This window comes from Ranitomeya imitator, chromosome 6 (genome assembly GCF_032444005.1).
Source record: "Ranitomeya imitator isolate aRanImi1 chromosome 6, aRanImi1.pri, whole genome shotgun sequence".
Lineage (NCBI taxonomy): Eukaryota > Metazoa > Chordata > Amphibia > Anura > Dendrobatidae > Ranitomeya > Ranitomeya imitator.
In genome coordinates, this window is record NC_091287.1 from 27,030,422 (window position 1) to 27,046,538 (window position 16,117).

The 16,117-nt window shown below is 44.3% G+C and overlaps 1 protein-coding gene and 1 non-coding gene across 7 annotated transcripts in view; both read left to right on the forward strand.

Moving 5' to 3' along the window:
• DYNC1I1 (dynein cytoplasmic 1 intermediate chain 1) overlaps window positions 1-16,117 on the forward strand; it is a 459,873-nt gene that overhangs the window by 167,771 nt on the left and 275,985 nt on the right. The gene's annotated exons all lie outside the window — the stretch shown is intronic.
• Window positions 11,098-11,179, forward strand: TRNAS-CGA (transfer RNA serine (anticodon CGA)). The gene has a single exon. It is a non-coding gene; the product is annotated as a tRNA-Ser (tRNA).

Sequence of the window (16,117 nt, forward strand, 5' to 3'; positions counted from 1 at the left end):
ATATACAGTATGATGCCACCACAGCTTCCTATATACAGTATGATGCCCCACAGGTACCTAAATACAGTATGATGCCCCCACAGCCCATATATACAGTATGATGCCCCCACAGCTCCCTATATACAGTATGATGCCCCACAGGTACCTATATACAGTATGATGCCCCCACAGCCCATATATATAGTATGATGCCCCCACAGCTCCCTATATACAGTATGATGCCCCACAGCTCCCTATATACAGTATGATGCCCCCACAGCTTCCTATATACAGTATGATGCCCCCACAGCTTCCTATATACAGTATGATCATGCCCCCACAGCCCCCCTATATAAAGTATGATGCCCCCACAGCTTCCTATATACAGTATGATGCCCTCACAGCTTCCTATATACAGTATGATGCCCCCACAGCTCCCTATATACAGTATGATGCCCCCACAGCTCCCTATATACAGTATAATGCCCCACAGGTACCTAAATACAGTATGATGCCCCCACAGCTCCCTATATACAGTATGATGCCCCACAGGTACCTATATACAGTATGATGCCCCCACAGCCCATATATATAGTATGATGCCCCCACAGCTCCGTATATACAGTATGATGCCCCACAGCTCCCTATATACAGTATGATGCCCCCACAGCTTCCTATATACAGCATGATGCCCCCACAGCTTCCTATATACAGTATGATCATGCCCCCACAGCCCCCCTATATAAAGTATGATGCCCCCACAGCTTCCTATATACAGTATGATGCCCCCACAGCTTCCTACATACAGTATGATGCCCCCACAGCTCCCTATATACAGTATGATGCCCCCACAGCTCCCTATATACAGTATAATGCCCCACAGGTACCTAAATACAGTATGATGCCCCCACAACTCCCTATATACAGTATAATGCCCCACAGGTACGTAAATACAGTAAATACAGTATGATGCCCCCCAGCTTCCTAAATATAGTATAATGCCCCCAGAGATGCCTATATTAGAGTATGATATTCCTACAACTCTCTATATACAGTATGATGCCCCCACAGCTCCCTATATACAGTACGATGCCCCCTACAGCTCCCTATATACAGTGTGATGCCCCCACAGCTCCCTATATACAGTATGATGCCCCACAGCTCACTATATATAGTGTGATGCCCCCACAGCTCTCTATGTAGACTATGATAATCCGACTACTTCCTATATACAGTATGATGTGCCCATAACTCACTATATACATTATGATGCGCCCACAGCTCCTATATAGAGTATAATGCCTCCACAGATCCCTATAGAGTATGATGCCCCCACAGCTCCCTATATACAGTATGATGCCCCCAGAGCTCCCTATATACAGTATGATGTCCCCAGAGCTCGTATATATACAGTATGATGCCCCATAGCTCCCTACATACAGTATGATGCCCCATAGCTCCCTACATACAGTATGATGCCCCTACAGCCTCAATATATAGTTTAACGCCCCCACACATGCGTATATAGAGTATGAAATTCCCACAACTCTCTATGTACAGTACGATGTCCTCACAGTCTCCTATATATAGTATAATGTCCCCACAGTTGCCTATATACAGTGTGATGGGCTGCACAGCTCCTAATCCGGGTCCGGATGGCATACACCCACGAGTACTAAGAGAACTAAGTAATGTAATAGATAAACCATTATTTCTTATTTTTAGGGACTCTATAGCGACAGGGTCTGTTCCGCAGGACTGGCGCATAGCAAATGTGGTGCCAATAGTCAAAAAGGGCTCTAAAAGTGAACCTGGAAATTATAGGCCAGTAAGTCTAACCTCTATTGTTGGTAAAATATTTGAAGGGTTTCTGAGGGATGTTATTCTGGATTATCTCAATGAGAATAACTGTTTAACTCCATATCAGCATGGGTTTATGAGAAATCGCTCCTGTCAAACCAATCTAATCAGTTTTTATGAAGAGGTAAGCTATAGGCTGGACCACGGTGAGTCATTGGACGTGGTATATCTCGATTTTTCCAAAGCGTTTGATACCGTGCCGCACGAGAGGTTGGTATACAAAATGAGAATGCTTGGTCTGGGGGAAAATGTGTGTAAATGGGTTAGTAACTGGCTTAGTGATAGAAAGCAGAGGGTGGTTATAAATGGTATAGTCTCTAACTGGGTCGCTGTGACCAGTGGGGTACCGCAGGGGTCAGTATTGGGACCTGTTCTCTTCAACATATTCATTAATGATCTGGTAGAAGGTTTACACAGTAAAATATCGATATTTGTAGATGATACAAAACTATGTAAAGCAGTTAATACAAGAGAAGATAGTATTCTGCTACAGATGGATCTGGATAAGTTGGAAACTTGGGCTGAAAGGTGGCAGATGAGGTCTAACAATGATAAATGTAAGGTTATACACATGGGAAGAAGGAATCAATATCACCATTACACACTGAATGGGAAACCACTGGGTAAATCTGACAGGGAGAAGGACTTGGGGATCCTAGTTAATGATAAACTTACCTGGAGCAGCCAGTGCCAGGCAGCAGCTGCCAAGGCAAACAGGATCATGGGGTGCATTAAAAGAGGTCTGGATACACATGATGAGAGCATTATACTGCCTCTGTACAAATCCCTAGTTAGACCGCACATGGAGTACTGTGTCCAGTTTTGGGCACCGGTGCTCAGGAAGGATATAATGGAACTAGAGAGAGTACAAAGGAGGGCAACAAAATTAATAAAGGGGATGGGAGAACTACAATACCCAGATAGATTAGCGAAATTAGGATTATTTAGTCTAGAAAAAAGACGACTGAGGGGCGATCTAATAACCATGTATAAGTATATAAGGGGACAATACAAATATCTCGCTGAGGATCTGTTTATACCAAGGAAGGTGACGGGCACAAGGGGGCATTCTTTGCGTCTGGAGGAGAGAAGGTTTTTCCACCAACATAGAAGAGGATTCTTTACTCTTAGGGCAGTGAGAATCTGGAATTGCTTGCCTGAGGAGGTGGTGATGGCGAACTCAGTCGAGGGGTTCAAGAGAGGCCTGGATGTCTTCCTGGAGCAGAACAATATTGTATCATACAATTAGGTTCTGTAGAAGGACGTAGATCTGGGGATTTATTATGATGGAATATAGGCTGAACTGGATGGACAAATGTCTTTTTTCGGCCTTACTAACTATGTTACTATGTTACTATGTTACTAATATATAGTTATGTTATTGAACGTTGTATATGGAAAGCAGTATTATACAGAGGGATTAACTCATTACTTTACCCTGAAAAATTGTTGTAACTGTTAAAAGAGACGATTTATCGAATGGAAATTTGGACTGTATATACTGTAGTTCATGAGAAGTGAGAGTGCAATGAACTTCAGTGACAGCGAAGCGAAAGATCCTCCTAATTTTTAAAGAAAGGTCGGCCCTCAGAATCAAATCCTTGTGTGTGCCCAATGCTCCTCATTCTAGCACTGGATATAGCCCCAATAAAAATGTCACCTTTAGTGCTCTTATCGCTGCCTCTATTCTGCAGAAACTGAAGTTTAATCAAATATGCTAATTAGGGCGCCCGATGCACCCTGGGTGTAGTCAATGCACTCTGGGCGTTGCCAATGCACCCCAGGCATAGCCGATGCACCCTGGGCGTGGCCGATGCACCCTGGGCGTGGCTGATGCACTCTGGGCGTGGCTGATGCACCCTGGGCGTGGCTGATGCACCTTGGGCGTGGCTAAGTGGCTCAGAGCTCCATTCCCTTCCACTGGTTTGGCATGTCCCTAATTAACATATTTGATTCAACTACAGTTTTTGCAGAATGGAGGCAACAGTTAGGCTGCGGTCACACGATCAGTATTTGGTCAGTATTTTACATCAGTATTTGTAGCCAAAACCAGGAGTGGGTGATAAATGCAGAAGTGGTGCATATGTTTCTATTATACTTTTCCTCTATTTGTTCCACTCCTGGTTTTGGCTTATAAATACTGATGTAAAATACTGACCAAATACTGTTAGTGTGACGGCAGCCTTAAGCCATGTTCACACAGTGCGTTTTTTTCTGCGGTTCCGCAGCTGTTTTCCATGCAGGGTACAGTACACTGTACCCTATGGAAAACAGGAACCACTGTGCACATGATGCGGGAATCGGGAAAAAAAGCCGCGCTGAATAGCCGCGGTAAAAAAGAAGTACCATGTCACTTCTTTTTTCGGAGCCGCAGCGGTTCTGCACCCATTGACCTCCATTGTGAGGTCAAACCCGCAGTAAAACCCGCAGATCAAAAATATATCTGCGGGTTTTATTGCGGTTTGTGGTGCCGAACCGCTGCAGCAGGAAGTGCGGGGAAGCGGGCGGAAGTGCGTGGGCGGAGTGTGGCTGCCCCGATCCCACCCCCCCATGCTCCGATGCCCACCCCCGTGCTCCGATGCCACCCCCGTGCTCCGATGCCCCCCCCGTGCTCCGATGCCCCCCCGTGCCCTAATCTCCCCCCCTTATACTTACCCGGCCTCCCGTTGTCCGTCCGGCCGTCTTCTCCCTGGGCGCCGCCATCTTGCAAAATGGCGGGCGCATGCGCAGTGCGCCCGCCGAATCTGCTGGCCGGCACATTCGTTCCAAAGTGCATATTGATCACTGAGATATAACCTATCTCAGTGATCAAAATAAAAAAATAGTAAATGACACCCCCCCCCTTTGTCACCCCCATAGGTAGGGACAATAAAAAAATTAAGAATTTTTTTTTTTTTCCACTAAGGTTAGAATAGGGTTAGGGTTAGGGGTAGGGTTAGGGTTAGGGTTAGGGGTAGGGTTAGGGTTAGGGTTAGGGGTAGGGTTAGGGGTAGGGTTAGGGTTAGGGGTAGGGTTAGGGTTAGGGTTAGGGGTAGGGGTAGGGTTAGGGGTAGGGTTAGGGTTAGGGGTAGGGTTAGGGTATTTTCAGCCATTTTAACCCTAAAAAACTTCCTATAAAACACACAGACTCTGCATAGAAAACTGCATAAAAAAACGCATTAAAAAACGCATCAAAAACGCACCAAAAAAGCACCAAAAAAGCACCAAAAAAAGGACCTGCGTTTTCTGCAAAGAGCTGCGGTTTCAGTCCTGAAAAAAAAAGGATGGAAATCAGGAACGTGTGAACATACCCTTAGAAAACCAGGTCCATGTTTGACAGTGTAAACACTGATTTTTTTTGTTCTGAAAATCTGTTGTGTTTAATGCTATGTGCACACATGAAGTATTTGGTGCAGAAATTTCTGCATCATTCCTGCATCTCTTGGCAGAAAAAAAAACACAGTTTAAAATAAATGCATTTTTGCAGGAATTTTTATGCGTTTTTGGTGCTTTTTTTTTACATGTGCTTTTGGCGCAGATTTTGCCCACTCATTACTTTGGATGAAATCTGCAGCAAAAACACAGACTGAATTGACACACTGCAGACGCTGCTCAAAATCTGCAAGGCAAAAAATAAGGACAGTGTGCAAGAGACTTGAGGATTCTCATTCACTTTGCTGGCACCGGAGAAAACCTTCAGGTTTTGTGACTAAACTGTGCAGAAAAAATGCGACAAAAACGCAACGTGTGCAGACAGCCTAATGCTACGTTCCCATAATGAGTTTTTGCAGATTTTTTTTTAGGCTGCGTAATTTCTAAAAAAATCCAAGTGACCTATTTTACTTAATGCTTGCAGAAATAGAGCAGAAAATCTGCAAGATCAAAAACTGACCAAAAGCTCATGGTGCGAACATAGACGAACAGTTCCGGCAAAGCAGCTGTGATTTCTTAAAAACCTCTACCAACTGTGCACTGAAAACTGTGCTCTTGGTGATTTTTTTTACCTTTCAGGATTCTATGGTCAGCTTGTTAAAAATGCATTTTAATTGCAAAATCAAAGCTTTACTGTACTAAAATACAGAGCGTCAAATAAAGAGCAAAACGCATCAAAAATGTAAAAATCAGAGAATATTGTAGAAAACAGACAATAAAAAGCAGCAGAAAAGGCGCAGCCTGTACGCTACGTGTGAACACGGCCTTCCACTTGTCAGTCATTCATAGTATTGTGAATCTTTTACACTACATTTGGAATCCCCCTTGTCCAATGCAGATCTCTTTTCGGCAGCTCGCGCCTCTCGTATTTAGTCCGGCTGAACGGAGTGTTTGCAGAACGTTTCTTTCTCTTGACCTGCGGAGTAACGTGAGCCGCTCGGGGTAGATGTCGCTCGGTTGCATCATTATGATAATTTTTCCTCTCTCTCTCTCAAAAACGGCCATTCATGAGGATTCCAAAAATTTTACACTTCTAATTTTCCAATTGACCTTGCCAGTTACAGCATGACCCGGTGTCACAGCCGGAGAACATGTGCTGCGTTCTGCACGCTCTTGGCAGCTGGGGTGCAGCTTGAGCTTAACCAGAAACTTGTCACCCTCCTGGTTCCATGGCCTGTGATTACCGATGGGGGCGGGCGACTGATTACCCCACAGCTGCTCCCACTTACCACTGCAAATTGTTATATTACACCCCAGCATTAATAATCCTGCCCCATAGACTGGCGGAACTGTAGGGCCATGCTGGGGGTTGTAGTCTTCGAAGTGCAGAGTACAGTAGCACTGTACCGTCCCCATGTCCTGTGCTCTGGGCTCGTCATTTTGGGGGTTGTACTGCTCTATATACAGAGCATAATGCTATTATATGTATTTCTTGTCTTGTCTCTGGCTCATATTGAGGGTTGTAGTGTTGTATGCGGAGAGTATAGTAGCATGTGGCCAGGGGTGTGACGATTGCGGTCACAGAGGTTGTGACCGGGCCCCTCATGGATGAAGGACCTGTCGATTCCCTCAACTGGACGCACATTGCGTTGGGGTGTATTGCGGGGCAGGGGTCCATGTGCTGCAATACAAGCTGTGAAGCCAATCAGAGGCCAGCAGCTGACATTGGTGGGCCGGTGACTGGGGACGCATGGCAGTGACGTTATGTGTTCCCGTCTCTCGCACGCTGAGGTCAGCTGATGGCCACAAAAGAGGACGCTGCACGGCGGGGGAGCGGAGGGAAGGTGAGTAAAATTGTGCATTTTTTTCTATGCGCTAAAGAACACGATGGGGAGCATGTATAACAGGATGGAGGTAATATATACCAGGATGGGGAACATGTATAACAGGATAGGGAACATCTATACCAGGATGGGGAACATATATACCAGGATGGAGGTAATATATACCAGAATGGGGAACATGTATAACAGGATGGGGAACATCTATACCAGGATGGGGAACATCTATACCAGGATGGGGAACATGTATAACAGGATGGGGAACATCTATACCAGGATGGGGAACATATATACCAGGATGAGGAACATATATACCAGGATGGGGAACATGTATAACAGGATGGGGAACATCTATACCAGGATGGGGAACATCTATACCAGGATGGGGAACATATATACCAGGATGGGGAACATCTACAGTATACCAGGATGGGGAACATATATACCAGGATGGGGAACATATATACCAGGATGGGGAACATGTATAACAGGATGGGGAACATCTATACCAGGATGGGGAACATATATACCAGGATGGGGAACATCTACAGTATACCAGGATGGGGAACATATATACCAGGATGGGGAACATATATACCAGGATGGGGAACATGTATAACAGGATGGGGAACATCTATACCAGGATGGGGAACATCTATACCAGGATGGGGAACATATATACCAGGATGGGGAACATGTATAACAGGATGGGGAACATATATACCAGGATGGGGAACATCTACAGTATACCAGGATGGGGAACATATATACCAGGATGGGGAACATATATACCAGGATGGGGAACATCTACAGTATACCAGGATGGGGAACATATATACCAGGATGAGGAACATATATACCAGGATGGGGAACATATATACCAGGATGGGGAACATATATACCAGGATGGAGGTAATATATACCAGGATGGGGAACATGTATAACAGGATGGGGAACATCTATACCAGGATGGGGCACATCTACAGTATACCAGGATGGGAACATATATACCAGGATGGGGAACATCTACAGTATACCAGGATGGGGAACATATATACCAGGATGGGGAACATATATACCAGGATGGAGGTAATATATACCAGGATGGGGAACATGTATAACAGGATGGGGAACATCTATACCAGGATGGGGAACATCTATACCAGGATGGGGAACATCTATACCAGGATGGGGAACATACAGTTAGGGCCAGAAATATTTGGCCAGTGACACAATTTTCGCGAGTTGGGCTCTGCATGCCACCACATTGGATTTGAAATGAAACCTCTACAACAGAATTCAAGTGCAGATTGTAACGTTTAATTTGAAGGGTTGAACAAAAATATCTGATAGAAAATGTAGGTATTGTACACATTTCTTTACAAACACTCCACATTTTAGGAGGTCAAAAGTAATTGGACAAATAAACATAACCCAAACAAAATATTTTTATTTTCAATATTTTGTTGCAAATCCTTTGGAGGCAATCACTGCCTTAAGTCTGGAACCCATGGACATCACCAAACGCTGGGTTTCCTCCTTCTTAATGCTTTGCCAGGCCTTTACAGCCGCAGCCTTCAGGTCTTGCTTGTTTGTGGGTCTTTCCGTCTTAAGTCTGGATTTGAGCAAGTGAAATGCATGCTCAATTGGGTTTAGATCTGGAGATTGACTTGGCCATTGCAGAATGTTCCACTTTTTGGCACTCATGAACTCCTGGGTAGCTTTGGATGTATGCTTGGGGTCATTGTCCATCTGTACTATGAAGCGCCGTCCAATCAACTTTGCAGCATTTGGCTGAATCTGGGCTGAAAGTATATCCCGGTACACTTCAGAATTCATCCGGCTACTCTTGTCTGCTCTTATGTCATCAATAAACACAAGTGACCCAGTGCCATTGAAAGCCATGCATGCCCATGCCATCACGTTGCCTCCACCATGTTTTACAGAGGATGTGGTGTGCCTTGGATCATGTGCCGTTCCCTTTCTTCTCCAAACTTTTTTCTTCCCATCATTCTGGTACAGGTTGATCTTTGTCTCATCTGTCCATAGAATACTTTTCCAGAACTGAGCTGGCTTCTTGAGGTGTTTTTCTGCAAATTTAACTCTGGCCTGTCTATTTTTGGTATTGATGAATGGTTTGCATCTAGATGTGAACCCTTTGTATTTACTGTCATGGAGTCTTCTCTTTACTGTTGACTTAGAGACAGATACACCTACTTCACTGAGAGTGTTCTGGACTTCAGTTGATGTTGTGAACGGGTTCTTCTTCACCAAATTAAGTATGCGGCGATCATCCACCACTGTTGTCATCCGTGGATGCCCAGGCCTTTTTGAGTTCCCAAGCTCACCAGTCAATTCCTTTTTTCTCAGAATGTACCCAACTGTTGATTTTGCTACTCCAAGCATGTCTGCTATCTCTCTGATGGATTTTTTCTTTTTTTCAGCCTCAGGATGTTCTGCTTCACCTCAATTGAGAGTTCCTTTGACCGCATGTTGTCTGCTCACAGCTACAGCTTCCAAATGCAAAACCACACACCTGGAATCCACCCCTGACCTTTTAACTACTTCATTGATTACAGGTTAACGAGGGAGACGCCTTCAGAGTTAATTGCAGCCCTTAGAGTCCATTGTCCAATTACTTTTGGTCTCTTGAAAAAGAGGACGCTATGCATTACAGAGCTATGTTTCCTAAACCCTTTCTCCGATTTGGATGTGGAAACTATCATATTGCAGCTGGGAGTGTGCACTTTCAGCCCATATTATATATATAATTGTATTTCTGAACATGTTTTTGTAAACAGCTAAAATAACAAAACTTGTGTCACTGTCCAAATATTTCTGGCCCTAACTGTATATACCAGGATGGGGAACATCTATACCAGGATGGGGAACATACAGTATATACCAGGATGGAGAACATATATACCAGGATGGGGAACATGTATAACAGGATGGGGAACATATATACCAGGATGGGGAACATCTATACCAGGATGGGGAACATCTATACCAGGATGGGGAACATGTATAACAGGATGGGGAACATGTATACCAGGATGGGGAACATCTATACCAGGATGGGGAACATCTATACCAGGATGGGGAACATATATACCAGGATGGGGAACATCTATACCAGGATGGGGAACATATATACCAGGATGGGGAACATATATACCAGGATGGGGAACATATATACCAGGATGGGGAACATGTGTATCAGGATGGGGAACATGTGTAACAGGATGGGGAACATAAATAACAGGATGGGGAACATGTATAACAGGATGGGGAACATATATACCAGGATGGGGAACATCTATACCAGGATGGGGAACATCTATACCAGGATGGGGAACATGTATAACAGGATGGGGAACATGTATACCAGGATGGGGAACATCTATACCAGGATGGGGAACATCTATACCAGGATGGGGAACATATATACCAGGATGGGGAACATCTATACCAGGATGGGGAACATATATACCAGGATGCGGAACATATATACCAGGATGGGGAACATATATACCAGGATGGGGAACATGTATATCAGGATGGGGAACATGTGTAACAGGATGGGGAACATAAATAACAGGATGGGGAACATGTATAACAGGATGGGGAACATGTATACCAGGATGGGGAACATGTATAACAGGATGGGGAACATGTATAACAGGATGGGGAACATGTATAACAGGATGGAGGTAATATATACCAGGATGGGGAACATATATAACAGGATGGATGTAATATATACCTGGATGGGGAACATATATAACAGGATGGAGGTAATATATACCAGGATGGAGGTAATATATACCAGGATGGGGAGCATGTATAACAGAATGGGGAGCATGTATAACAGGATGGGGAGCATGTATAACAGGATGAAGGTAATATATACCAGGATGGGGAACATATATACCAGGATGGGGAACATATATAACAGAATGGGGAACACATATAACAGGATGGATTATAGGATTTAGAAGGCTACAAGGGTCCATACATCTGACTAACAGTGGGGGGAGGGAACCAGGGTGCACATTTTGGGTTGGCTGTGATGGCCGAGTGGTTAAGGCGTTGGACTCGAAATCCAATGGGGTTTCCCCGCATAGGTTCAAATCTTGTTCACAGCGTAGAATTTTCGGCCTTACTAACTATGTTACTATTATTGTATCATACAATTATTAGGTTCTGTAGAAGGACGTAGATCTGGGGATTTATTATGATGGAATATAGGCTGAACTGGATGGACAAATGTCTTTTTTCGGCCTTACTAACTATGTTACTATGTTACTATTATTTTGCATCGGGCCCATCAGATTCTAGTTTCACCACTGCATGTGGCCACGCCAAGTTGACAAGTGTTTAATAGAAATCTTTTATGGACCTGTTGGGGGTTGTAGTGTTTTTTTTTATAGCATGTAATACCATTGATCTATGATCCTGTTGGGGGTTGTAGTGTTTTTTAATGCGTGTAATACAGTTGTTTTATGACTATGTTGGGGGTTGTAGTGTTCTATATATCGAGCATAATAGAATTGGAATTTGGTCCCATTCACTGGTTGGGTCATGTTGAGGGTTGTAGTGTTTTTTTACACACCTCTCACAGCCTTTATGAACTTTCTAGCACTTTGGTAAAAAGGAAAGTGAACTAAAAGTCAGGAATATAAAATCTCCGACCTGCGTCAGCGCTAGAGTGCCGCTATTACTCGGTGACGGAAGTCTTAATAGATCTCTTAGGTATGACATATACCTTAAAGTTCTGCCGAAATGTCATCCTTGATTGGAGTATAGGTGATATAACCTGAGAGCCTTGACAAGATAATGCCTGTCCATTTAGAGACACCATATTTATTTGAGTAAATTATAACAGCGCGATCTGTAATAACCACTTTATTCTCCTGGAACTTTTACGTTAAAATCTCTGCGATTGACATATTTCGAAATACACACATCAGCGCGGACATGACAGCACTTAACTAGATGGGTAAGGAATACAATACCCCAGGTAACTGCTGGCTGACACGTTAATTGCAGGGTTTATATAAATTACAAGACAAACAGGAGGCGGCTGGAAAATGTTCTAATAGTTTGTGGGAATTTAAGTTAAGACCTAATATTTACCGATATGGCGCATATGGCCAACATGTGAAAGGTTTGGATGTATTGTTTGTTGCAATGTGGCCTCCTCTGGGGCGGGATTTGTAACAAGTTGGCCTGTTCTGGGGCGGGGTTTGTAACAAGTTGGCCTGTTCTGGGGCGGGGTTTGTAAGAAGTTGGCCTGTTCTGGGGTGGGGTTTGTTTGGGTGTGGTCTACTGGAGGGGTGTAGTTTGTAGGGGTGTGGTGTACTGTGGGGCGGAGTTTGTAATGGAGTGGCCTGCTATGGGCTTAGGTTGGTCAATGATTAGTCTGCTCTGGAAAGTGGTTGGCCAGGGTATGGTTTACTGTAGAGCGAGCTTTGTAATAGGATGGCTAACCATGGGGTGTGGTTTGTCAGGATGTTGTTTGCTCTGGAGCAGGGATTGTTGTAGGGTGGGATTTGTCAAGGTTGGGTCTGCATTGTACCAGGGTTTATCATTGAGTGGCCTGTTCATAGGTGAGGGTTTGTCATAGGTTGCACTTCCATGGGGTGGGGTTTGTTAGGGTTTGGTCTGCTCTGGGACAGGGTTTATCATAAGTTTATCAGGATGTGGTCTGGGGTACAGTTTGTCATACGGTGGCCTACTATAGAATGGCATTTGTCTGGGTGGGGTTCTTCATAGGGTGGTATTCCATGGAGTGGGGTTTGTCTGGGTTTGGTCCTCACTTGGGTGGTGTTTGTTATAGTATGGCGTATGGGTAGTCTGGGTGTTGTCGTCTCTTGGGTTTTCCATAGGGTGGCATGATGTCAGTATGTGGTCTTTTCTGGGGTGGGGTTTCTAGAGGTTCCGTCTGCTCTGGGTTGAAGTTTGTCATAGAATAGCCTGCCATGAGTTGGGGGATTGTCAAGGGTGGTCTGCCGTGGGGTAGAGTTTGTCAGGATGTGATCTTGAGTATGGTTTGTTATAGCGTGGCCTACCATGGGATGGGATTTGTCTGGGTGGGGTTCTTCATAGGGTGGCATGCCATTGAGAGGGGGTTTGTCTGGGTGTGGTCTGCCCTGGGGCAAGTGTTTTCATAGGGTGACCTACCATGGTGTGGGGTTTGTCAGGGTTTGGTCTGCTCTGGGGAGGGGTTAGTCAGAGGGTGGCCTGACAAAGGGTGCAGTTTGTCAGTATGTGGTCTTCTCCGGGATGGGGGTTGATCAGGTGTGACAAAGTCACTGGTAAAGTGCTGGATGGGGGATATGTTTCACTGAGGCTATTAGCTTCAGTGATTTGAACGACTAAAGAGCGGGTGGGAGGTTGTTCACCATATCTCCACCCGAGGGTGGGGTTTGGAAGGTAAGCAGTCAGCATTCTCAGTTATTAGTTGTTCAGTATGTCTGGAGAGGCTAACTCCAGAGTGGTGCTCATGTTTGTAGTAAAATGAAGTTTGGTAATCCTGAGTGGGCAGATTCCTGCAGGTGCACAGACTGTATAACATTTTGTTTTGTTTTCCTGTTTTGCCCAAAAGGCCATGTTTATTTTTCTTTGTACTGGTTTATGCCGCATGTATATAATAAACCGGTGGAAGATTTAAAGAAACAGTGTTCCTGTATCTACCTCTGTGTGCAGCAGAGTGAGCTGATCTACCACACAGCGTCTGGTCTGCTCTGGGGTAGGGTTAGTAATAGGGTGGGATTAGTCATAGTGTTGCCGACCATGGAATGGGGTTTGTCGTAATGTGGTCTGCCATTGGGCGAGGTTTGTAAAAGACTGGCCTACTATGGTATATGGTTTGTCTGAGTCTGGTCTGCTCTGGGGTACGGTTTGCCTTAGGGTGGCCTGACGTTAGGTGCGGTTCGTGAGTATGTGGTCTTCTCCTGGGTGGGGTCTCTAGGGGTTTGATCTGTTCTGGGGCGAGGTTTGGAATAGAGCGCCTGCCATAGGATGTGGTTTGCCATATAGTGGGGTTCGTTAGAACATACTTTCCTAATTGTGACAACCTGGATGCCAGGTTTGTATACAGAGGGAGGGGATTTTAGAAATTACTTGGAGTAAAAAATACTATTTTTAATAAATCCAAATAATCCTTTTAAATCAAATCCAGATCCCCAAATTAAACCAGATCTCAAAATCCATAGACCACACCAAACCCGGATAGAGCGGGTACTAGATGTGAGATGCCTATTAGCTGAATGTGACGATGCCAGTAGAGGGACGCGGGCCTTCTCCTTGGGGTCACATTCAGACATGGGCGGTCTGTGCAGGCACCCCTTAAAAATATTAGGGATAATGATTGCAAATTTTGGAGTGTTGGCAACAAAAGATCCAATTAAAGGGCAGGTTTAATTTAAAGCCTCCCTAGTTCAGTGAGAATCTCGTCATAATCCAAATATAATCTTCAAATACTTTCCCTATAACATGAGTGCGTTTCACCAGTCTGGGGCTTTTGCATAAGTCAATTATTCTACCCTCTTGTATATTTACACTTCTACATAGCAATACATGTGTGTTAGTTTATTTTACGTCTGGCGTTCTGTACATGAACCAGGAGGTGAAGGATGAACAATGCTACTGGGACCTGTTGAAGGCCTTTCTGTCTGCCATAGTTGTACTCCTACAACGCTGTTAGGAGGTGAAGTAGATCAGTAGTTGTACAAAAAGCTGCAATATTACAGATTCAATTAAAAATGTAAAAAATAAGAAAAATCTAAAAATAAAAATAAATTAATCATCGGTATATTCATCCCATACGATTCATACCGAAACGGAAAAAAATGAAATTCCAAAAATGCCGTTTTTTAGTCACTTAGTCTCCCAAAAAGGAATAAAAAGAGATCATCAAGTCGTATGGACCCATTAATAATAATTATATAATAATAATTTTTATTTATATAGCGCCAACATATTCCGCAGTGCTTTACAAATTATAGAGGGGACTTGTACAGACAATAGACATTACAGCATAACAGAAATCACAGTTCAAAACAGATACCACGAGGAATGAGGGCCCTGCTGCTCGCAAGCTACAAACTATGAGGAAAAGGGGAGACACGAGAGGTGGATGGTAACAATTGCTTTAGTTATTCGGACGAGCCATAGTGTAAGGCTCAGGTGTTCATGTAAAGCTGCATGAACCAGTTACCTGCCTAAGTATGTAGCAGTACAGACACAGAGGGCTAATAACTGCATAAAGTGAATGGAAACATGATGCGAGGAACATGATTGTTTTTTTTTTTTTATTATAAATAGGCCACACAGGGATCGTTAGGTTAATGCATTGAGGCGGTAGGCCAGTCTGAACAAATGCGTTTTTGGGGTACGCTTAAAACTGTGGGGATTAATCGTATTAACCTAGGTAGTGCATTCCAAAGAATCGGCGCAGCACGTGTAAAGTCTTGGAGACGGGAGTGGGAGGTTCTGATTATTGAGGATGCTAACCTGAGGTCATTAGCGGAGCGGAGGGCACGGGTAGGGTGGTAGACTGATACCAGGGAGGAGATGTAGGGTGGTGCTGAGCCATGGAGTGCTTTGTGGATGAGGGTAGTAGTTTTGTACTGGATTCTGGAGTGGATGGGTAGCCAGTGTAATGACTGGCACAAGGTAGAGGCATCGGTGTAACGGTTGGTGAGGAATATGATCCTGGCTGCAGCATTCAGGACAGATTGGAGTGGGGAAAGTTTGGTAAGAGGGAGGCCGATTAGTAGAGAGTTACAATAGTCCAGACGAGAATGAATAAGTGAAACAGTAGGAGTTTTTGCAGAATCGAAAGTAAGAAAAGGGCGAATTCTAGAAATGTTTTTGAGATGCAGATAAGAAGAGCGAGCCAGTGATCGGATGTGGGGGGTGAATGAAAGGTCAGAATCAAGGATGACCCCAAGGCAGCGGGCATGTTGCTTTGGAGTAATGGTGGAACCGCACACGGAGATGGCAATGTCAGGCAAAGGTAGGTTAGTAGAGGGAGAGAACACGAGGAGTTCAGTTTTTGACAGGTTTAGTTTCAGATA